This window comes from Equus przewalskii, chromosome 9, assembly GCF_037783145.1.
Source record: "Equus przewalskii isolate Varuska chromosome 9, EquPr2, whole genome shotgun sequence".
NCBI lineage: Eukaryota > Metazoa > Chordata > Mammalia > Perissodactyla > Equidae > Equus > Equus przewalskii.
Genome location: NC_091839.1, coordinates 62,764,483 through 62,789,905, shown reverse-complemented (window position 1 = coordinate 62,789,905; position 25,423 = coordinate 62,764,483). Strand labels below are relative to the sequence as shown.

Below are 25,423 nucleotides of genomic sequence, written 5' to 3'. Positions count from 1 at the left end.
GTGAACCAGTTGGACCAGCATCTTTGAGGATGGGGCCTGTGCTTGGGTATCTTTTTTTTTTTTAAAGGTTGGCACCAGAGCTAACAACCCTTGCCAATCTTTTTTTTTTTTCTTTCCAAAGCCGCATAGTACGTATTTGTATATTCTAGTTGTGAGTGCCTCTGGTTGTGCTATGTGGGATGCCGCCTCAGCATGACCTGATGAGCAGTGCCATGTCCGTGCCCAGGATCCTAACCGGCGAACCCCCAGGCAGCCGAAGCAGAGCATTCGAATGTAACCACTCGGCCAAGGGCAGGCCCCTGGTATCTTTTTAAACCCAGGTATATTCTAAAGTACAGCCAAGATTTTAAAACCCCTGGTTTAGTCCAATGCTCTTTATATGGATAGACAAAATAAAAACCCTTCAGGGAGAAATTATGTCTCGTCGGCAGCTGTAGAGCCTGGATTCGAAGCCACAGCCACAGTACCTAGCCCCTGTTCAGAGCAGATTCCATAACAATCCAGTACTAATATCTCTGTTAGTTTTGACTCTTTTGAACTTTCCCTTGATAACTTTAGCAGAAGGAATCATGCTTCTTAAATTTTTCTGTCAAGTAAACTTGAGAAAAAACTCACCATGCTGTGCAGTAGTATAAATTAACACATGAATTCCCTACATTTCTCAGTAGAGTTGACCTCCTTGCCTTTCACTAAAAATAAGTTAGTCTTTGATTGTTGTGAAGAGTTTTTGAAACATATTTATAACTTCCATTTTACATAAGTCAAGAAGAGATCTTACATCATTTTAGCATATGTAACCCATTTTTAAAGTCATAAAGTGTGTGTAATTCACTTCCTGAGAAACATTTTGAGAAAACAGCACTGATAACATGGGCCCAGAGAAAGCAGTGCTGAAGATGGAGATAGTTACACATTTTCCTGTTCTTTGACATCTATCTTTTCTGTATGTGATATCTGTTGAGCCCATCAAAGTCTAAAATATTTCAATTCAGCATAAAATTGCAGTACCAATTGTTATAGAGCATATATTTTATCTTGTAGAGAGATGGAAAAACCTATCTAAATGCATCATGCCTGTGCTCAGAAGCAATGCAAATCTTCTGTCTTGCCAGTGCCAGAAATAAATGAAAACAATAGTAGATAAAGGCTAGGAACATCTTGCTCTTTTGCACTCATGCAAAATTTTGTATGTAGTGATGATCATCATCATCATGCATTAAGCATCCACTGTAAGCTAAACTTCTTCTATGGGCAGAAGAGTGTTGAAGGCTTTGTTCCTACCTTCAACTCTTGTTAATCAAAAGCGAATAAACAAATACAGTTGAAAGTAATTGGGAGTAAAGAATGAACTTTTAATAAGAAGAAACTTACAAGTATGAATATATTCTATGAATTATGAGTAAAGCTATATACATTTACAGGATTTTTCAACCTATTACAAGTGTCCAATAAAGACTTATTGACTTAATTAGATAGTTGAACTCAGTGTCTATAAGTGGATGCTATCTTATGTGAACTGTGTATGATTTGTGCTAATTATCACTACAGTGCAAAGGATAGAGAAATTCATATTTTTTAATGATCACTTTTTTAAAGGCCTGAAGAAAATGTCCATAGGAACCACAGAGTAAAGAAGATCAGTGTGTTAGTAGGAGCAGGCCAGATGGCAGTCTATAATGAACACTATAACGCTCTCATGGAATTTACCACTACTCAGAGTATGAATGTCCACATTATCAGCCCCTGAGTTTGACTCAAGGAGGTGATCTCACTCTGGTCATACTCTCAAAAGACTGAAGTACCTGAACTAGGCGGTCAATTCATGAATGGGAACCACACTACTACTGTGTCCAAAACATTGATATCCTATGTGTCCTCTACCCAGAGTGCCTCTTTCTGACTTGGCAGTCACTGGGGGAGCTGACCAGTAAACATGGATGGTTGTGAGGGACATGCCATCCAGACCAAAGGGAAGTCTGAGGAATCTGCTGAATAAGTGAGTTCTCCAGTTGCCAGGAGGATGTAAGATCCTGATCAACACTGGCAACTTCTGATTCCTGGATTTTCTCTTCATTCTCAAAACTAGTGAAGGACATTCCATTTTCCACTGAACTCTAGGGTTCTGTATAGGATTATTTTGTGGAAGATGGATCTTCTTGAAAAGAAAAAACAAGATCATAGCCACTCTCATCTTTCCATCCTCTCCAATTTTAGCTTCTCTGATCACTTTCCAATCCTGTCTCATTGTAATGACATTATTTCCAGCTCTTAGTGGAGTATTGAGAGATCCCCCACTCTTCAGTCACTCTTTCACTGAGACAATCACAGAAGGCTGATCATCTAGGGATAATCATGGATGTCTTATGCATAGCTTTTACTTGTTTAATTCTCATCATACAATATTATTTCTCTTATTTCCTTGGGAAGTTTTCAAAATTATGAGGGAGAATTTTACTTTTTTTAATAGATGCTGTTGTAGGGTGTTCAAATCTTTACACAATATTGAGAGGAAGACCTACATAGAGTATACATAAATGGGCAATCTCATATTCGTTTTTCTTTTTTAGCATTCATAAGCATCTTTATTCCCTGTGTTTTAAAAAACTTCACTACTTGCATTATAGAATGGCTATGACATCCATTGGCAATCTCACGCTTTTAACAAAAGAATCAATTTTTAAAGAAGTATAAAAGCTTGTACTTTAACTATAGAGCATATGTCAATTTACATGCAAAAGAACAAACCCAATCTTGCCAATAGATTCAGAAATTGACAAACAAAACAGAAAAGTTTAGCAAGTGAAATATCATACACCTGAGAATCATTTTTCCTGAGACAGGAAAGAATCATGTATCAAGAGGGAGAGCATAAGACTCTGTCCTTCCACCACACACAGTTAAGCTCATTTTTTATTTACATAAAAAGGAGCAAAATAAACAGTGCCACTTCAGCCTGTCCCTTGGAGTTTAAGTTTCAGGAAAAAAGAAATCGTGACTATACCCTGGTGGGATTTCTTATTTTGCTTGAAAAGCAGTTGAATTTTAAATCACGAATCATTAGTTTCCTAAAATATCTGTTAAAACCCTAGGGGAAAATTGTTAAGTAGCCTGTCTTCTGATTTTTAAGATGACTGTTTGTAGTCATTCTCAAAATGCATTTCTTGCAGGAAAGGTCTTTTATTTAATTATTTCTTTCCTGTCCTTGTCTTTTTTTTTTTAAATTTTACAAACTCCCTAACAGATTCAATACCCTGAGAAAACTGGAAGGTATTTATAACTGAACAACAGATCTGTAGAAACCCAAAGGCAGTTACCTCTTGTATAAATATGCCTACAGCAAATTTCAACTCGTTTTTAAGAAACAGAATGTTAAGCTTGCTCAAGAATTTTATTGAGGCATAAAATTGGCATTGTCTACTGTTAAATATTTCCTGGCTTCTCTTCCTTCTAGATCCCCTCAATCCTAATTCTATCTACCATTCTCCAACTAGAAAACACTATGTGGGCACAGCTAACACAGTCAGAAGCCCTTAAGAAGTATGAATCCTTGTGTCCTCCTGTTTAGTATAATATACTCGCAGCCACACTGTTTCATTGCTTTTAGGCTCCCAATGCTATGTTCTTATTTTAGGCCACCCTAAGAAATGTTCCTCTTCTTTTGGGTAATGTCAGTACATAGCATAGGCTAAAATTTCATGCCTGCCTTAAATTTAAATCTCTGAGGGTTTTTTTGCCCTTGTCAGGTAAATATCCAAAAACTAGGAATTAATTTGTCCTTGGGGTAACTATTTTCCAAAATAATCAGTCTCTACTCAAAAAGACTTCAGGTGTTAATTATTTAAAGCATTGAATTTTTGCTTATATTTTTGAAAGATTTCTAAAGAGAAATATAAAATGTTTGAAACTATGTCCATGAAAATAGCAAGCATGATGTTCGAAGGTTTGTCCACATAACTCAGGGCTTATCTGAGGTTTTCCATGTCATGCAGAACAGCTCCTTCATAATTAATCTGTGCAAATTCTGTAGAATTATGATCAGAAAGAAGCTTCCTATTTTTTACTTCCATTTTTTTTATATGATCATAATATATTTCCCCTTGTTGATTTTTAATCTTATAGGCAAGTGATAACTTCTCCATTGTGAGACAGAGAATGAACTTCAACCTTTTAAAAAGGAAGCAGAGTAGAAATATCAATATCAATATAATTGAATACCTTCTGAACCCCTCCTACTTACATAGCATTCTACTGTAGGTTACAAAGCGACACTTCTTTGCCTTCAATGTACTTATAAGTAATTCAGAAAATAAAATATACAGGAAAAAATAGTAACACAAGGTACTTCATTGTTCAAGAATTATAGCAAAGTAGTTGTTCATTCGTTCAACAAATAGTTATTGAGCGCCTGCTATATGCTAAGCACTCTGCTGAATGCTGAGTGTTTAAAACATGAAGAAGCTTAAAAATAGAAATGGTCACAGGGAAATGTGGCTGGAGAGTTAGGGAAAGATTGGGTGATGTAAGGCCGTGTTCTCTATCCTAAGAACAATGGGAAGACATTGAAGGTTTTCTAACAAGGGGTTGACATAATCAACTGTGTATTTTTAAAAGATCACTCTAAATGCCATAAGAATACATTGGTGGGAAACAACATGTGAGATGGGAGACAGAAAACATCCACGTAGTGTTCCATGCAGCAGACAAGGTCTTAGTAGTGAAGGTGTGGGTCCTGGAGGAGGAGAAGGAAGAGGGAGATAGAGAAAGAAAAGGGACAAAGTAGATAGATTTGAAAATCATTTAGGAATAAAGTCAAAAGGATTTGATGATCAAAGACTGAGGTTGAGGGAGAAAAGAAAGATCAAATCTACTCTGATTCTTTTTTAAAATATCGAAGACCTTGGCTTTTGGCTTATCCAACTGAGGCTGATAGTGCTGTTACAGAAACAGGGGACGCTAGAGGAAGCCTGTGTTTGAGAGGAAGGTTTTTATGAGTCCAATTATGGACAAATTCAGTATGTGGAGCCTTCAAGACATCCAAGTTGAGATGTCAAGTATTCAGTTAGAAATAAAAGTCTGGAGATAAGAGAAGAAAATGTTAAGCTAAAGATAGGATTCGAGAGTCATCATCAAATGATAACATCACATACCTTGTGGTGAGCTCTCTTATTAGTATATACAATGGAAGATAAAGTGGTTTAGATTAAGTTTCTGTCATTGTGAATTAGAAAAATTTGGAAACGTTTTGTGGGAGAGGATGGCTGAATCATGAAAAAAACAGGTGGAAGACAGATAAGAAGAGAGAGAAGTAGAAATGAAGGAAATGGCAGGCACACAATAAAAATATAACTAAATAGATTGCAGAGATCTTTTTGGTTGCAAGTAGCAGAGATACCAACCTAAACTTGGCTTGATCAAAAAAAGGCATCTATAAACTCACACATAACTGAAAAACTCAGGGTATTCCACCTGCAAGCAAGGCTCTGTCCAGGGGTAGAACAACATACTCAGAACCCAGTTCCTCTTTTTCTGTTTTTCAACTATTTCCTTGGCATTGACTTAATATGTTCTGCTCTCATGATCCCAAGATTGTTACCAGTTGTTCCAGAGGCTACATGTTCACGTCTAGCAAGTGAAAAGTCTAGCAAGAAAAAAGCAAAGTTGTTTTTCTTACATAATAGGGCAATGAAAACTCCAGAATGGATATCATTGGCCTATTAAGGTTATGTGCTCATCCCTAATATTGTAGGTAGAGATTGAGATACATGGATTATCTTAAACTAGTTATGGTGCACCTGTGGAGTGGAGACAAATCCTCCCACCAAACCACCCAGAGTGTTAGGGAAGGGGGATAGGAAATCTACAAGGATCTGTATGATAGGGAGACTTAAATGCCAAGTTAGAGACCTTGGACTTAATCCAGTAGACCAAAAAGAGCTCTTGTGTTTTGAACAGAAGAGGAATCCAAGGAAACGTTTTAAGAAGTTAAAGTTTAAGGCAACTATAGGACATACTGCAGTGTTTAAGAAATCTGTTCAAGAGTCTATAGCAATAATCTAGGAAAGAGATAGTGAAAGCCCAGACTATGCTTTAGTAAGAAATGTTGATGAAAGGATGACAGTAATGAAGTGATGGATATGAACAATATTTCAAAGAATCCAGAGGACTTAGCAAGACAATAAGAATAAAATTTGTGGAGGAACTTCAAACTCTTCCACTGAGATTTTGACTAGTGTGATGGCTTTGGCACTTAGACAAAGATGAGATTCCTTTTTTTACCATAGTACTTGACCCTCTTCTTCCAAACCCAGCTCTAAGCCAAGCTTTCCATTTCGTTTTGTTCTAATTAGTTACCATCATCTTGTGACCCATTATTCCCCACATGCACAACTTTCCTAGGAGTCGAAAAGAAGGCAAGTTCCCACCTCTGTCAGAATGAAAGCTGTCCTCAACTCGACAGAACGAGAACTTGCAGATTATACTGCAAAGTAGAAAGATAGCTATCACCACAATCATAGCAGCGGCACTTACTTTTTAACAAATCTTTTTTAAGCACTGTGTCAACCTGCAATAATTCTATTAGGAAGCAACGGAAAACCTCGTGGTTTAAACAAGTGGAATCCAGAGGAAGCAGTTACTAGCATTGGTTCAGCTGCTCATCAATAACAGAGCCTGTATCTTTGTGTTTCTCTGGACTTTCATTGTGTTTTACATCATGGTGACAAGATGTCTGCTCTCCCTTCAAGTGTCACATCCTCACTCAAGGCAAGCAATTGTGTGCAACAGAGAAAAGGAACAGGAATCTTTCTGTTTATCAGTAAAGCAAATTTCTGCCTGCATTTCTTACTCAGCATACTTCTTATAGTTTATGGGCCAGAATGAGGTCACATGACCATTCTTAGCAGTAAAGGAGGCTGGGAAAGTCAATATTTGATCTTCTCATCTCTATTTGTGACACAGCAAAGAAGAAGAAAATTGGGAATGGTTTTTGGGTGGCCAAGCAATAGTAAGTTTTCCCTGAAAACTTACTGTTTTACACTGTACTCTGTGCTTACATGTGTGTTACACTCTTGTCATTTGTATTTGACCTTGTATTTATCTGTATTTGTGGCTTCCTCTACCCTTTAGGAGAATATTTGCCTGGTTAATTACCAATTTTAAAAATAGACGTTTTATTCTCTTTTTCCATTAGCCACTGCCAACATCTGCTTAACTCGTTCAGCAAAGATGCAAGAATTTTCGTTTCCCTGAGTAGGCAACTCATATTGACTAGAAAGGATATTATTTTTATTTATGTCTAATTATCTTGGCAAGCATCACCTGTGTGAAAGAAAATATAGCGAAAGTACCAGATGATTCCATGGGGATTTAGTAAAAGTATCACATTTTATCTTGTCCAGGGTGTGACAGAGTCTCATGTAAGGATGTATTTCCAAGAGACCTCATCAACCTTGCCTTAGAAAGAAATTCAAAACCAAAATGTAGCACCTGCATATCAAAAATAAAATTAGTCATTATACCACTTGATGCAATGTTTAGAAAAAATAGTCAATTAAAGCGATATGAATTCAACCAGAACCCTCTGCAGGCAGCAGCATCATGCAATTCTGACTTCACAATGACATGAAATTTTAAATGACAACTGTGCTAAATCAGGGAGCAGCAAACCCAAGCCAGGTTTAAATTTAGTAACACTGCTAGTTTACTGAAAATAACCTTCTCCAGAGCAGATTCTCTATAAATTTCAGGTGACCAACTACTCGTTTTTCTGTTCTGCTCACAGACAATCGGGGACCCAGGGGCTTCGGCATTGATGACTTCTCTTCTCTACGGCGTTTCTCGTGTCCACTTCACGAGTCTCCTTGGCCAGTCTTGAAACACTTGGGAATTAAACAGAGAATCCACTGCATATATTCTTCTTGAAAATTTCCATCGTATATGTTCAGAACTTTCTGAATAAGCATAAGGATTTGAAGGTAAGTGAATTTTGGAAGTAACTCACATTCTTGTGTAAGAATTACATAGAAAGTGAATATTTAATGCATTTTAATAAAACTTACAAAAGTACAAGAAGTTATCGAATATAAGGAAAATAGCCACCTATGTGCAAGTATAGCAAAAAATGGGAAATAAAAAGTTTAAAAGTTATTGTATGTCATGTAACTGTAAACTCAATCAAGGCCCGGTGGTAATCTTGATATCTGATAATCAGTTTCACACAAAAAAGCATGACATGCAGCGTTCTCAAATTTTAATTGTGCATAAGAGTCACCGTGGGACATGGAGGAGGTCCTTAAAATGCTGATTCCTGGGCACATTTCATAGAGAGTTAGGTTCACTAGGTGTGAGGTGTGACCCAGCAATCTGCATTTTTACAGTTACTCCTAAATGATCCTGATGAAAGTGGGTCCTGGGCCTTTGAGAAACACTGAAATTGGCATTCAAAACAACAGACTTCTAATTTTCAAACTTTGTATTAAATGGGCTTTTATCTTGTTTGTTTCCTTCAGTCACAAGAATAAATAAGGGAGGCACGTTTCGCACAGAGGTGCTAATTAGTGCTCCCTTTTTGACTCCCCAAGTTGAATTATTAATTTTCTTTAACATTCTTTTTTAAAGTTCAATATGATGAGCTGATTCCCAGGTGTCCCTATTTCTCTTTCAGAGTGTCAGTCTTCTCATTGCTTTCTTTAGCTGTTTCTCTGTTCTGTGTAGTTTTAATTTATTCAGATGTTTATGCTTATTGGATCTAATTCTAAGAAATATCTAGAAGATGAAAATAATGAGTGATTGCCGGTATTGGCTAGGCATTTCTACATTTTTGAGGGTTTTTTCTTTTTCTCTTCATTTTGAAAACTCAGCCTTAGATTTCAAAGGGATAAATCTGCTTAATACATTGTTAGCTACTCTTTTTCCTTCACAGATTAAAACTTATAAATCATGTGATATATTTATAACAAGTTACATGTATATTTATTGAATATCACTTCATTGTTTTTCTGTTTCCTATATCTCATTTAGGAACTTCATCTTTATTATTTGTAATTTTAAATTTATGAAAGGTTTGCCTTTTTTTTTTTTCCAGTGAAAGCAGTGATTAGTAGGGACATATTCAGATCTTAAATTGTGATGATTCCTTAAAGGTTCAATATGGTATTATTTTTGTAGTGAAAAGTGAGGTTTTTAATCAAAATTCTTTGATTGAATTTCAGGCTTATAGATATTTTCTCCTCTCTATCAGTCTTTCTGTGCACTTCTTCATATTGTGGAGCATTTCTTGTCCATAAAATAATAAAAGGCAAAAATAAACCCTTAATCATAAAGAAGTATATCCCTTAATGCCTGTTAGCCATAGTATTGCACAAAGAAAGTGAATATAGTCATATGCATAAAATACGGCAGCACTTTTTTCATCAAAATTAAAGAGTTACAGAATTAGATTAACTATAATATTGAATTTTCCTGTGCATTTGTTGGCAAAATTGTTCTCGATAGTAGGATTGCCATACCTGATGATAAAATCCCCAAATTTGTAGTACACAAGATCATACACTCCCCAGGTATGTGGTACACAAGTTTGTGGTTCAGTAAGGTCCCCAAATAAGATTTCATAAAGCTTTTAGTGCAAATCTTCTGTTATATTTCAATTTCAGAAAAACATAGAAACTATTCTTCAGCTCTTTCCTTTTTTTTTTTTTTTTCCTTTTCAGAGGAGCAGGTGGAGAGAGAATAGAATTGTGTCCTCAAGTGAATCACGTTCAGTATCAATGGCATATTTATCTTAGATGGTAGCTCCCTAAAGAAAACCTACAAGGTAGTTTCAGGGAACCTGACTGAAGCCGCCTGCTTACTCAGGAAGTAAAATATACAAGAAAAGAAAAAATTATAGAAACTTTATAGAATCCTAGAAGCATACAGTTTTAGAGCAGAAATGGACCACTGAGACTTCTAGTCTGGTCCCCTCACATGTAATGGCCTTGTTTTCTCTTCCAAACTTGCTGTATAAAAGCTCAACACAAAGAGCAGGAAACATCCATCCGGTCAGGCATGACTTATTAACAAGGAGAAACTGAGCAAGTGTTTTCCAATAATGATTTCTTGATAAGGAAGATGGGGGGAAATTTTCCTCCAAGATGAAGTGAAGATCTGAAGAAAATACTCGGGTGCTTATAAATGTAGTAATTAAATTTAAAATCATTCATTATTTAGTCGTCATTAGATAATCTTTTACGTCATCAATCTAGAAATGAAAACAGCAAATTTAGATTTATTTCAAGCTGTAGCAGCTTTATCTGGAAATCTGATATTGAGGGGAAAAGAGCTAAAAGTAAGATACAGCTTTAGAACACTAGAGCCATCTGGGACTATTCAGGACAGGAGAAAGGAGATTTAAATATGTAAGAATTTCTGGGAAGTATCAGTGTTATTATGAAACAGTATAATAATGGTATTTGTGAGATATCCAAAAAGATTAAAATGTGTTTATTATTCTCAAGATAAGAAATTGAGAAGTCATTAAAATTTATATGTAAAAGTATAATTCTTGATGTGCAGAAATGCTCATAGTATACTGTAAAGGGAAACCACAAATTATAAACCATATTATAATGTGGTCCCATTTTTATTAAAAAGCTACAGAGGGGGTGGCCCTGTGGCCGAGTGGTTAAAGTTCTATGCACTCTGCTTCGGCGGCCCAGGTTCACGGGTTCAGATCCCAGACCCGGACCTACTCCACTCACCAACCATGCTGTGGAGGTGTCCCATGTACAAAAAAATGAAGGAAGATTGGCACAGATGTTAGCTCAGGGTGAATCTTCCTCAGCCAAAAAAAAAAAAAAAAGCTACAAATGCATAGGAAGAAAATTGAAATGATATACATCAAAATATTATTAATGGTTATGCTCAATTGATGAAATTATGGCTTATTTTTATTGCTTCTCGGGGTTTGTAAAACTTTTCCTAAAGTATTTATTATTAATGTAATTTTAACATATTTTTTAAGGGCTGGGAGAATATTCACTTCTCTGGGAAATTCACTTTTATTAGAACTACAAGGTCGTCCTGCTGATTGTTGTTTAAAATAGCCTTAAAGCAAAGCCCTTGCATTTTGTAGTATTAAACTGATTTGAATATGAGAATAGTACTTGCGCTTAGATCAAAATGATTTTTAGATATTTTTAGATACTTAGATTTTTAGATATTTTTAGATCATTTGTGGAATATTGCAGTAGAATAAATTTCTCAAGTTTCTCCCTTCATTAAACACTCATAAGTTCACATTATGATGATTAATTCTGTAGAAATCTTCCTCATTTTTTGTATGAGATAATTCCAGTGTGATTTCAAGAATTTTCTAACTATAATAGTTTGCTGCATTTGGAGGATAATTTTATATGTTTGGTTACATTAGTGTTAATCTGTCTTTGTTCTTTCAATCTCCAATGTAACATACGGTTAGTCTCACCATTATTACTACCAGCTGCAGTTGGCCTATGATTTTGTTCATTCTGTCTGAATTCAAAGTAATTAGCTCTTTAGTTTAATGACAATATTTGTTAATGGGTTTTTAGGGCCAAATTCTGCTGTTAGAGAGTGGGTGGTATATTTGAAGATAGAATCTGGCCCTTATGTTTTAAGCATAAGCTGGGTAATTTGATTTCAAAATGATGGTTTAGAGAATTTGGGGTAGGAAAACTAAATCTGCATTTATCTGAAGTTTCTCAGTTTCAAGAAACAGAAAATCAAAGTGGCAATTTATGTAAATGAACAACACACCCACTGAAAGTTCTCTGATGCAGCTATCCTGCATGTGTCGTTCCGTATGCAGTTGGAATAAGAAATGACATGATAATTATCAAGCAGACATTAAGTAAATTTCCTTATGTGACGGGGCATACACTGAGTCCTGTAAGTGCAATGAAACAGTTTGATCGTTGTACTTTTTTCCAGCTTGAGTGAGATATAATTGACATATAACATTGTGTAAGTTTGAGATATACAATGTGATGATTTGATACACATATATATTATGAAGTGATTCCCACAATGAGGTTAGTTAACACATCCATCACCTCACATAATTAAGAGAGTAGATCTTAAATGTTCTCTCTCTCTCTCTCTCTCTCTCACACACACACACACACACACACACAAAATTGATCATTACATTTTTGAAGGACTCAGTGAAGTAGAAAGAACCCTTGCCTGAGGATCGCTGGGGTTCAAGGTCAGACTCAGCTTCCTGGTATTGGCATGACCTTGGGGAAATCTCTTTACCTCTCCCTAGGCCTCAGTTTCTTTATCCTAAAATGAGGCCTCTGCACCAGATGATCCCAGTGGTCCCTTCCAGCTCAAAAATGATAACTAACTTATTTTAAAAGAGCACTATAAGGAATGCACAAGGAGGGCAAGGAAGGTGCAATGACTTGAGCTAACTTAATAAACAAATCACTGTCTACTGAAAGGTACTTTGGAGACATTTTGACCTTAAGAACTTTCCTTCAATGATGTGTTACTTTTATCCTGGAGAAGACAAATATTTGGAAGGTTTTAGGTAGAGGAGACTATAGACTGCTCTATTAGAAGGTTTCAAGGAGACCAGTTTTGGCAAAACTTGAAAGAAGAAAAAACCCCACCTAGCAACAGCTGAGATATCCAACAATGAAATAGGATGCTTTGGGAGATCATGGATTCACCATCATTATAGGAAGGAAAGTGGGTACCAAGGGGTATATGTGCAGCCAAACTGCCTTTCAAGCTTTAAAAGCTAGAGGCAAATATTCTGAACATGTGGGAACTCAGGAAATGCTGTTATCGTGAGCCCTTTTTGAGGCAATTATTAAAGGACCAATTCCATCAAACGAAGAGGTGACTCTGGAAACTACTGCAAAAGACGATTGTGAGCATTGCATGTATTTAACTCTAAAACTAAACCTAAAATAAATATGGAGATTAAGGTGACAGGATCGAGCATAAAAGTATACTGTTCTGTACAACTAAAACAACTAACAGGATTTAGGAGGACATAACAGAAAGAATTTGGGCATGTATTAGCTGATTGCTTTATTTTCAATATCTAGGAAATCAGTGGGTATCATTCAAATCTGACAAATCAAGTCATAGAAGTATAAGCCTGTTGAAGAGTAGGGAAAAAAAAAACACTAAGAAAAGTCAAGTTATTGCCCAACATTAGATGGCAAAGGATGAGGGGAGAAAATGGGGGTAAAAATGCTACTTTTTCTATCACTGATAATTGGGAAGGAGTAAATATTCTAAAGATATAGAAGATCAAGGTTATTCTATGAAGTTACAAACTTCATATACAGGTTATTATATAAACTTGTAAAGTTATAAATTAGGATAAACTGTGCACTCTGTTAAATATTCTTAAAAAGCTAAATGCAAATATTAAGGAAGGCAAACAGATCATATAATGAAAGACTCTTCAAAACTTTTAACAGAAAACTTAAAAAGAGACTTAAAAATGTTTTTTTAAGAAAGACATTATAGGCTGCTCTATTAGAAGTTTTCAAGCAGACCAGGGTTGGCAAAATTTGAAAAAAATAACCCCACATAGTAACAGCTGAGACGTCCAATAGGATGCTTTGGGAGATCATGGACTCACCATCATAATAGGAAAGAAAGTAGGTACCAAAGATTGATCTTATTGATCTTTCATAACAATAAATGTAAAGAAATGCATTTCCTTTTTTTAACTATGCTTTTTTTGTTTTTGTTTTTGGTGAAGAAGATTGGCTCTGAGCTAATATCTGTTGCCAATCTTCCTTTTTTTTTCCTCCCCAAAGTCTCAGTGCATAATTGTATATCCTAGTTGTGAGTCATTCTAGTTCTTCCATGTGGGATGCCACAACAGCGTGACTTGATGAGTAGTGTGTAGGTCCACACCCAAGATCTGAACCAGCAAATCCCTGGCTGCCGAAGCAGAGCCACAAACATAGCCACTCAGCCAGGGGGCCGGCCTCCATTTATTTCTTTAAAAAGACAATATTTTCATATTGGCTCACAGTGCAGAACAAAACTCTAAGCCGTATACAAGGATACAACCAAAACAAAGTCATTTAAAAATTTGAAAAGGAAGGAGTAGGCAAATGCAACCTAAAGAAATTAGGAGTCGGACTGTTAATATCAGAAAACATGAAATTTAGGACCAAAAAGCAATAACTAAGACAAAAGAGGAACTTTATAGTGAACGCTGATGGGTGTAACGCATAATGAAGGTATACAGTCATGAGTAAATCAGAGCTTTAAGGACAACCATAGGTGTTTGTTTGGCAAATAAACTTAACTTCCCAAAACATGCCAAGAAATACCAACAGTTCATGTGTTAGGTGCTGGACTAAGTCTAAAAGTCATGTTCTGTAATCTAAAGCAAAACACTTAAATTGAAATTTATTTAAAAGAGAAAGTATTTCTATATCAAAGACAATTAAAACTACCTATTCCCCCCAAAATTAAGTACCCAACTAATGACAAAATTTCTTTTCATTATCAGAAAAAATGGGTCCCAAGTTGCTTCTCTTTTTGAAAAGAAGGGAAACGTCCACGAAGTCTGTAAATGTATGCCTTCAACATATTTGATTCGAAGAAAAGTGGAACATTTGGATAACCCACCCTCGACAGGTATTCTTAACAGCAGGACCTAATTTCAGAATGTTTGCAGTCAAGAGGTTTCTGCTGAGCAAAAGTTCTCGTTCAATTTAGGAATGCAGATTATAATAATTTTCCTATCCTCCTCCCAGCAGGTTTCTTGCCTTCATTTTGCAGACTCCTAAGTTCAGTGAGAAACAACTAGGTAACTTCAGTTCCAGGAGAATATAGCCTTCAAGCATAGTCCCATTAACTCAACTTGGTTATAATGCAAAGCTGCTTAGCTTCGGTAGGGAATGGAATACAGGTGAATTGCTTTTCTAATCTAATACCAGTTTATAATAAGCACACAGTGGTTTATGATGGCAAACTTTGTAGAGCATGAAAAATTATGGGGGAAAAAGCTTATTTTTTCTGACCTAAAATTGTGAAGAAACGTCATGAACCCAGCATGTGACACTCCTATTAAAATAAAGGGAGAAAAATATTCAAAAATGAAAATTCAACACATTGGCCTTTATGATCTGTTATTTCAGCAAAAAAAAATTTAAATGATGTCATGATATTTTATAGTAGCCTTTGTTCCTAGGTAACACAGTTTTTCTAATTTACATACATTTTCCGTTTTCTCCACTTTAATTTCTTTCTCTCTACTAGGCCTCAACCGTGTAGGTTGAAATTTCTTTACTTTGTTTGAGAAAGTAAAGATTGCTCAAATATCATCTTTTGTCTGCTGATATTAAAATAATCATATCTGTATAAACGCAAGTTAAACTATGTAAACCACACATTCCTGTAATGTAGGTCATGAAGATATCGGTCATAGCCTTTGAATAAGAAAATTCTACATGACAGTTTCAGGTTGATTAAAATCAAATAGGTGAGATGGGTGTCAGAACCAACAGTTTACAACCACCACTGTTCTATCTTTATGCTCAGGCTCAGGTAATTCACTTTGCTCATCCATTAGTCACTCTTCTTTCATGAATAAGGTACATATGCACCGTTTTCATTGTGCCTGGTCAACACTGCCAAATTTAACAACTGGTTTTTATAACAGAGGAAGTCAATGTCCAGCCAAGTGCAATATGAACTTTATAAGCTATACTGGCTTGATGTGTGTTTGCTTTTTTATGCATAATACTATGATTTCAACTGAGAATCAAGACCTATACCGGGATTCATTATAATCCAATGCAAACTTCATTTCTTCATTCATCCAACAAATATTTGGCTCATAACTACTAAGTGCCAGGCTGTTCTAAGACTTGAGATGCATCACTGAACAAAACAAGGCATTCTGTTGGAACAAACAGACAATAAAAAATAATCGTAACAAGTAAGTGAATTATTTAGTATCATAGACCATGACAAGGTATTAAAGAAAGCAAGCATAGGTTGAATGTAACAAGGGAAGGGAACAATATGATTTACAGATCCCGCACTGCTTGTACCAGCTCTTCTGGCAAATGTTTTGCTATGTTCAGTCTGATTGTCTGGAAATCAGAATATGTGGATTGGACTCGGAGAGTGGAGTCATTATTAAATGACTGTTGCTCAAATGTTCTTTTTTTAATTAATAAACTTCCATGCATTGACGTGAATACTTGAGATACTTTAAACCCTAGAGTTTCTCCAAATTAAACTATCAACTGCACGTTTACTAACTTTTAGCTTTAAAAAGTTCTTTGCTTGGTTTTCTTACAGGTGGTCTAATTAACAAGTGCTCTTCAAGTAATGTGGTAGAATTTCCAAAGGGGTCAAACAAAGAAAATAAAAAATTATATTGAATTTAAATGTCTTTCTTTTGTCCTGATTGTTTATAATCCATGGAATAATTTCAAATTGTAGTGTCACTCTAACCATAATCCTTGTCAGTGATGTTAAGCAATGCCTAATTAGTTCAAAAAGACTCAAACACCAAGCCAGCATATAATAAATTTTAGAATTAACCTGGATTTTGAAAGTATCTAGGTATAGACACTTTAGATAAAATTCTTACTTGATTCTCAGAAAAATAAGGACTGAACTCGAAACTTGAATACATATTTTTAAAAAATAACCTATAGTCATTTCTAATTTAGTTCTTTTTGTGATGCTACTTTAAGAATTATTATCATGTTGGAGCTGGCCTGGTGGCGCAGATGTTAAGTTCACACGTTCCATTTCTCAGTGGCCTGGGGTTCGCTGGTTCGGATCCCGGGTGCGGACATGGCACCACTTGGCACGCCATGCTGTGGTAGGCGTACTACATGTAAAGTAGAGGAAGATGGGCACGATGTTAGCTCAGGGCCAGGCTTCCTCAGCAAAAAAGAGGAGGACTGGCAGTAGTTAGCTCAGGGCTAATCTTCCTCAAAAAAAAAAGAATTATTATCCTGTTGATAACCATCTGCATCCCTAACTACCAATGCTATAGAATCACAGCCTGTTTGAGCTGGAAGGGATCCCAGGAATTCTAGTCCAATTGCCTTTATTTTACAGGTGTGAAAACTGAGTCCCAAAGAGGATAAGTAGTTTGTGCAGGTCCAGGAAGCCAGTTAGTAGTACAACTGGGACCACAACACATTCTTTAAAATGCAAATCCAGTACATCATTCTACCTGAGATTTTTCCAGTGCTTATTATTAAAATAATTTTTCCTTTAGGGGCCAGCCCCGTGGCCGAGTGGTTAAGTTCTCGCGCTCCGCTTCAGCGGCCCAGAGTTTTGCCAGTTCAGATCCTAGGCATGGACATGGCACCGCTCCTCAGGCCGTGCTGAGGCAGCATCCTACATGCCACAACTAGAAGGACCCACAACTAAAAATATAAAACTATGTTCCAGGGGGCTTTGAGGAGAAAGAGGAAAAATAAAATCTTAAAAAATAAATAATTTTTCCTTTAAATTCAGGAGAGTTGACCATACCTTTGAATTCCACAAAGTAATCTGATTAGTGAGTGGGCCTGCACTCCCAGAAATGGCCTCCCTTATTTGATAACCTCTTCAGTGCTACCAGAATGTGACTTTTTAAAAAAATTAGAATGATCTTTTGAGATTTTTTCTTTGAAATATAAATGAAGTTATTTATGAAGCTATGAAATTACTTACCTGTTAGTCAGAATATATGGCACAAATGAAATACAACTGCAATGAATTATTTTGCAATGAATTGTGAGGTGAGAAAATTATAAATAGTATAAAGTGCTGAGTTTAGCAAACAGCTTAAGTAACATCTGGGCCCTGGGTTCCTCAGAGTCCTTAGGAAATGATACAGAGTCATGTGTGAGAACTCTCTGAACCCTCAGAGGGGAAAATTATGTAACTCACTGCAAAATCATTCAGTGGATTTAATAGGGCAGAGAGGCAATATGTTCAAAACACAAAGAAAAGTATGAAAGACTTTGTATGCTAAGACTAGGGAGTTTCATATGCCAAAAAAATTCAAACAATTAAAGCAATATCAATTAATTTTCTAAGACAGTTTTTCATTTAAGTAAGCATTGTAGTACATCTTAAAACGTACGTTTGTTTCTTGCAAATAGATTCTAAATTTGCTTGAGATGAAGGATATAAGCATGCTTTATAGAATGATAAAATTGGGGTTTCTCATTGCACACAGTAGAATGTTAATATGTATTTTGAAGCATATCATTTATTAAACCAATAGAATTTAAATTTTAAGTGCGTTAGAAAGTAGGTATAACATTAGGTACATGGCTCTAAATGATGGATGTGGATGACGATGGAAAACAGCTGAAACTACCCAGGGTCCAGAAGACTTCATGAGTGCTTTGTGAACTTATCAATGTTTTGATGGTTTTGTCTGATAGCGAATGAAATAAGAAAATGAATAATTCACCTAGTTTTTACTCCTGTTATTACACACTGGCAAATCCTATAAGACTAAGAAGCTAAAAACTGGATCTTCTATCTGTGCTGATATCCATGACACAGTTCAATGAAAGTCCTCCATAATAAGTAGAGTTAATTGAAAATTGTAATTTAAAATTACATCTGGCTTTTATTAATGTGATAGGTAATTATTAGCATTCTAGCATTAGGCATTTTACTAATCATTATTTTCAATAATAGAAAAAAAAGATGTTTAAGAGACTGCAAAGCTAATATATTTCAGATTACCAGTCGAAAAAAAACTGTGAAAAAAACTGATTTATGTTTATTTTTGATTGATTGAATTCATTTTGTCTGAAGCCCTTAGTGATGTCCTTGGAAATTTCTATCCTCTTCCTTTTCCTCTTCCCCCTCCCATGAATATTTATGTCATTTAGAAGTCAGCAACATTTTTTGCATATTCTTTTCCCAAAGGAACATTTTTTTTTCCCATTTTTAATCACTTCATAGATAAACTGTTCTCTGATAACCAAGGGAATTAGTGGCCAGACTTTCCCTCTGTATAAACCTGTGTGGTCCAAGAGCGTTTTAGTTTGCCTCCTGGGCTGAGTAAAATTGAACATACCTTAGCCTTTCATTGTCTTTGCACATATTATGTAAATTAGTAAAAATAAAAGTAATGTGATTGGAAGTATGGTTTGACAGACAATATCTTGTAATGTAATATCCAAATACTTATAAGCTAGAAATAGTGCCTTGGGGCACCACATTTATTGTGAATGAGTATTTGCATTTACACATTTTGTCTAGAGGTTAGACTTGCATAATAAATCGCTCACTGTGGAAAGCAGAATTGTTTTTGAAACATTTTGCTTACTGCTCTAAGCCTAACAAAGAAATACCAAATGCACTTCCTCCCACAAAGAGTTTTCAGTCTGTTTGGGAAAGTAAAGCACAGAGGCATAAGAAGTCAGATTACACAAGTTAATAACAAATAGAAATTTCTAGATGGATTGACATGGCCGTGATAAATTCTCTTTCTATATACCATATGTACACAAGTTCAGTGCTTGAAGAAACTTACGCAAAAAGTATTTAAAAAGTCGTGTTTGTCTTTTGACAGCAGAGTGTATTTCCTAATGATTTGGACTCTGGACGTAGGACAGTTACATGTTTGAATCTTAACAAGGATCAACTAATACCCTGGCATGCTAGGTCTAATCAGGACATTGCATTTCCCATTTCTTCGGAGTAGGCTGTTTAAATCCTAGCTTGCTCCTAGCTCATCAGGAAATGGCATCTTTCCTTCAAAACTTCATATCTACAGAAAGGCTTAGTAGCCTTTCAACCAAGTTTTCCTTCTTTCCAAAAGAACCAAAATTTTCAACACTGAGGTTCTGAGCATTGTTTCATTTCTTAAGAAAATTATTTATACCTATATATGTTTGGGTAAATGTCAAGGATGTTTGTCACTGAAATAGAACTGCTTAGTTCTTCAGGTAATGAAATGAAAATTTTCTTTTTTATTTTGTTTTGCTCCTTGGCCTTGAGAACCATCACGATGGCAAGCAAAATATTTAAATAAGTATGTAGCTTAAAGTTTATTCAATCATACAGGAAGGTAAGTTAAATATTTAGGCAAACCCTAAACTCATTTTAATGTGCGGGGAAAAAAGGAAGCTCCATTTTTTCCAGGTTAGTGGTAGAGCCATCCATGACTGGATTTCCTGATAACATACAAGGTGGTTCAGAAGAGCAATTAAGAATGTGAACTCTGGAATCAGATTGCTTAAAACCAAATCCCCAATTCTCCTGCTTACTATCTGAGTGACCTTGGGCACCTTCCACTGGCTGAGTCTCAATTTCCTCATATGTAAAATGCAGATGGTCATATTGCCAACATCACACGGCTACAGGAATTAGAGATGAGTCATGTAAAGTACTTTGTAAGGTTTAATAGGTGTAAACTACTCTCATTTCTACTATTCCACATGGCCTCTCTTGTTTTTCCCAAAATGAAATCTTGTGCAACACTTTGAACCTTGATTGTTCCTTCATTATCATTGTTTCCATTAACTTGAAAATGAAGAAACTATAAATATATAACCTGATATAATTATAAAACTATATGTAGGATGTGCATTCACATAAGCATATAGGAATTTTGAAAATATGCAAGTAAGATTGTTTAATAGAATACTTTCATCCTCAGGATAATGGTTGCTTTAAATCTGCAGCTTTGGAACAGGATTTAAATGGCAACCTAATGGCTTTGTCATCATGACCACATAAAAGGTCTGGCAAGATGTGTAAATTTGTGCATATGGGCACGGTTGGCAAGGCCTTTGAGTTGAAATTGAAACCACCCAACAAGTTGTTTCATCAAAACAGTGCCTGGAAATGTTTGCATTTTATTGCAGGGTGGTTGGCTTTCCAGCTAAACCCATTAGTGAATGGAGAATGTGGGCAGTCAGAGGAATGTAGTGCAGGAGACTCTGTCCCTCCAGATCGTGGAGCAGCTGGAGTGAGTCAGGCTTAACTGACACTTGACAGCTGTCCATCAGGTTTTAATGGAGAAAAGAACTTCATGAAGCAGCAGCTGCCTTCAGCACCACAGAACCCAAAGAGAAATACAACTGACTGAGGTACCGAAGCTCCCCTCCCACCCTCCGCTGCTGCCAACCTACTCTGGGTAGCCATGAACTCTATCCCTCTAACTATAACCATGCAGACCTGAATCCAGGAGAAGATTTTTTAGGAGCACTGTACTTTCATTTTTTTAAAAAAGGGAGGATGATTCTTTCCTCTGTTTCTGAACACTCCTGAAGGTTTTCTGGGTCAGACTAAAAAGTTCATCGGTAACCATTTTGGCTCAATAGACTTGCCCGCCTGCACATATCAACTCACTCTCTAGTTCCTTTTTGTCAACTGCCTGTAGATAATGAGACAAAGGATATGAGATGAGAAGATATAAGTGTATCTACTGTTGTAGAGTGGAATCTTCCTTATTGCAAAGGTTAAATGCATCATCGGAATGCCTGCTAATCAGCATCATTGAAAATTTGTTTACTATTTTGGGCCACAGAATATATAAAAAAAAATTGACAGTCTGTATCGTGACTGACAGTGCATGCATTTATAATATGCTGGTTTTATCTGCGCGTTGTTGCATTGGACTTTGCCAGACATTGTGAAGAGATTGCCACAAGTTAACAAGTCGCATGGCTGCATGCTTGATTTGATTTACTCCAGGGCCTAGCCAGTGCATTCAGCTTTGTTTGTTAACCTAGCAGAACATTATTTATTAATGAGTTCTTCATGCTTTATTAAGCCTAATGTCAAAACACCTCTGTGGGACCCTACTAGGCATGTTTGCTCTTTGTGGTAAGACCTTCCAAAGAAAATGAAAAATTATGCAGCACTGCTCCGGTTAGAACCCAACAGATAGCAGTTCAATTTCTCTTGAACCTGTCAGATGGTATTTCTGAATCTCTGTGAAAGATCTGAATCTGATGCAGTGTGGAACTGAAACTACAGAATGCTTTCTTTTAGATGTCAGTAATTACAGTCCCTTTAAAACAAAACAAAGCTTCTGTGGCCCCAGAAGATGAGTGGGCTCTTCAGCAGGCCAAGCTAACAAGTTTGCTAGGAGGGGAAAAGCACAGATTCAGTCTCTGCAAAAGTAGTGAGGAAGTATAGACTTATGCAGATGTCATAGTAATTTGAGATTAGTAACAAAGTGAAATAATTAAGAACATCTGAGTTGTAAGGGGAATGGGCACAATTCTGAAATATACTGAGACTTAGCAGTTGGGGCTGGCTGGGAAAGGGGAAGAAGTTTCTATGGCTGAGGATGACAACCAGTGGATATGACAGCATACAAAAGGCAGGGACCTGTCAGCCTAGTGTTCTCCTGACTTCATGGAGGAGAGATGGGACTTAATAGGAGAATGGGGAAATGCAGGCAACTGGAGCTATCAGAAGGCAGTGCTGGCATCAAACACACTGTCAGTCACCTGTAGGGAGAAGCAGAAAAGGAACCAGCCAGAGTTCAGGGTCCCAGGCAAGAAGACTGAAGTTCTCTATCCTGAGTTTCTTAACAGAAAGCTACAGGACAGCAAGCAAGCTGTAAGCGAGGCAGAGAATAGTCACTCTACCTCAGTGGTCTGTGCAAGTGTCCAGGACCCATCCCTGCCACAGGACTGATGAGGTCTTCAGTAGCAGGATCCAATAACAGGCGTGCTAGATGCTGGGACTGAGGCTGCGTCTGCCCCTCCTGCTGGCCACCAGGTATCTACGTGCCATGATTAGCTCACAGTTGGGAGCTTCGATGATTCCTGCTCTGGAGGCCTAGAGAAAATGGGCTCAGATATAGTATCTGCAAAGAGAGTTTTCTGTCTTACAATTTCGAAGTCTTGCTCTCTAACTTTTGTAACAACTGGAAGTTGCTATAGCACACAGCTCAGTACTTAGTTATGTAAATTTTGTCACTATCCTTTCTAATTGTGTCTGACATGTAGTTAAGTATTAATTATTGAGCTCCAATCATGTGCTAGACACTATTGGGAATAGAAACGTGTCTCAGTGACAAATCTTTCAGGAAACTTGCAGCAGAGTGAGGAAATATACATGTGCAAATGTAATGATATTATAAAGTAAAAAGTTGTCAAGGTCATGAAAGATAAGGAAAAGCTGAGGAATTGTCACAGTTTGGAGGAGATAAAGGAGGTGTGACAACTCAATGCAGTGAGGGTTCTGAATTGGATCCTAAACCAGAAAAAGTATGTTACTGGGAAAACTGGTAAAATCCAAAAAAAAAATCTCAAGATTAGTTATAAGTATTATACTGATGTTAATTCCTTCATTTTGATAATTGTGCTAGGGTCATGTGAGATATAAACATTAGGAGAATCTGATTAAAGGGCATAATGGAAATGCTCTGCAACTTTTCTATAAGCCTAAATTCATTTCAAGTTAAAAGTCTAAAAAGTGATCCGTCCTACAGGAAAGGTGCAGATGAATAAATTTAGATATTCTGAGAAGGAAAAAATTACTTGCAGTTGGTGAGATAAGGCAAAGCTTCATAAAGGGGCAGCTAAACTTCCAAGGATAAGACAAGGGACCTTTCCAGGGAGGGAAAACAGGGTGAATAAAAGCGTTAAAACAGGAAAAGGGAGAACTCTTTGGGGAAAGAAAAACAGTGTAAGTAAAATAAAGAGCATTGCAGCCCGTGAGGAAGGACTTGGGATTTAGTTTACAGGCAAAGAGAGAGGCAGGAGGGTGTATGGAACATGGACGAAGATCAGCAAGCAATTTGATTTGCTTGAGTTCACCATGTGTGAATTGAGGCTGTGAGTGGGGGACGAAGAAGGGTTGGGAGATTGTAGAGAGAAAACTGCGAAAGATTTTGAATGCCAGTCAAGGTTTTTGAACTGCCTCTTCTAGGCAACAAAATAGCCCTGTACGCATTTCAGCTTGTTCTTCAGGAAACCGTAAGTTCTTTACAACTGGCGTTGTATCTTCTGTTGAGTTCTTTAGAGAGAGGTGTGCAGGAGGAAATATCCCAAATCGGAATGTTATAAAGAAAAAGAAGCAAGTTGCAAAGAAAGCTTTAATCTGCAGGCCAGAAGACAGATACCTGGGGGCAGCAGCTAAAATGACATGTTAACTAGCATGAAGGCTACCCTGACCGACTGCAGTGGGCAAGTTAAGGGTCTTGGAAACACAAGGCAATGTATTTAGAGTTAACTGCTTTAGTTTAAAAGTTTGAACAGAGATAAAATCAAGAGAGATTTCTTTGATGGAATTGCAAAAGTAAAAACATGTCTAAGTTAATTAGAAGACTATTAAAATGTTAAATAATATTGGAAATTCTCTGTGTGTAAAAGCACTTTTGATCCAATTAATGTACTTGTTAATAGGAAATAATAGGGGGCCAGCCCTGTGGCTGAGTGGTTAAGTTCACACGCTCTGCTTCCACAGCCTGGGGTTCATCAGTTCAGATCCTGGGCACAGACCTACACACTGCTCATCAAGCCATGCTGTGGCGGCATACCATATAGAACTAGAATGACTTACAACTGGGACAGACAACTGTTTACTGGGGCTTTGAGGAGAAAAAAAAAAAAAAGAGGAAGATTGGCAGCAGATGTTAATTCAGGGCCAATATTCCTCACCGAAAAAAAAAAAATATATATATATATATATGTATTAAAAAATAGGAAATAATAAACGGCCACTGCCATTTTGGTTTTCTCCCCAGGACTTGTAGAGTGTGAATGTTGGTGTCATGATTTTAGGATTCAAGTGGAAAAGTGATAAATTAGAAGGGTGCTCATTACTCTGGAGCAGTAAGTGAGAAAAGAGCAATAAAACGTCAACATTGTTATGCATCCCCACTTATCCTAGCCCAATGGCAGGAGCTCCCCATAGGGAAAAGATATGAGGAGTTTGGAATATCCACCGTGACTGTGACTACAGCTTTGCAGAAGGCCAGGCCTGCTCTCAGTTGAAGAAGCGCTGTGTCTCCTGGAGGGAAGACTCTTACCAGCTCCCAAAGTAACTCCTACAAATGGCCAGTCTAACTCCTACTAACTAGCAGTGCATGCCCACAGAGGAGCCTGGTTATAAGTGAACAGTTCCCCAAAGAGCAAGCAGGGACTCCATTAGCACAAATCCCTTTGCTCTGGGCTCGGTGAGAGGCAGTTACAGACCATGCGCATAGCAGCGCCTGAAATATCGCATTCTCATTGCCAGTTCTCACAAAGTCACTCCAAAGTGTGACAGTATATCTCTCTGGCATATTTCCCTTAAGGCTGCAAAACAATGTGGGACACGTAACACGTGCACATGTCACTTGAGGGTTTTTTTTTTCCCATTCATTATGTTTTAGCCATTAGCAATCACCTTACATGATCTTTCAACAATTCCAAAGGACCCGAGCATTCAGAGTCTGTTTTGAATTCTGTTTGATTCTTCTAGCTTAGTCTGT

At 36.8% G+C, this 25,423-nt stretch overlaps 1 protein-coding gene across 10 annotated transcripts in view; it reads left to right on the top strand.

Moving 5' to 3' along the window:
• HS3ST5 (heparan sulfate-glucosamine 3-sulfotransferase 5) overlaps window positions 1-25,423 on the top strand; it is a 262,876-nt gene that overhangs the window by 100,014 nt on the left and 137,439 nt on the right. For 5 of the 10 annotated variants that reach the window (XM_070556853.1, XM_070556854.1, XM_070556850.1 and 2 more), the window contains exon 2: window positions 7,781-7,973. The gene's annotated coding sequence lies outside the window, so the exon portion shown is untranslated. Of the gene's footprint in view, window positions 1-7,684; window positions 7,974-14,509; window positions 14,638-25,423 lie in introns of those variants that run through there. The other 5 variants (XM_070556855.1, XM_070556857.1, XM_070556858.1 and 2 more) reach the window with 4 other exon arrangements.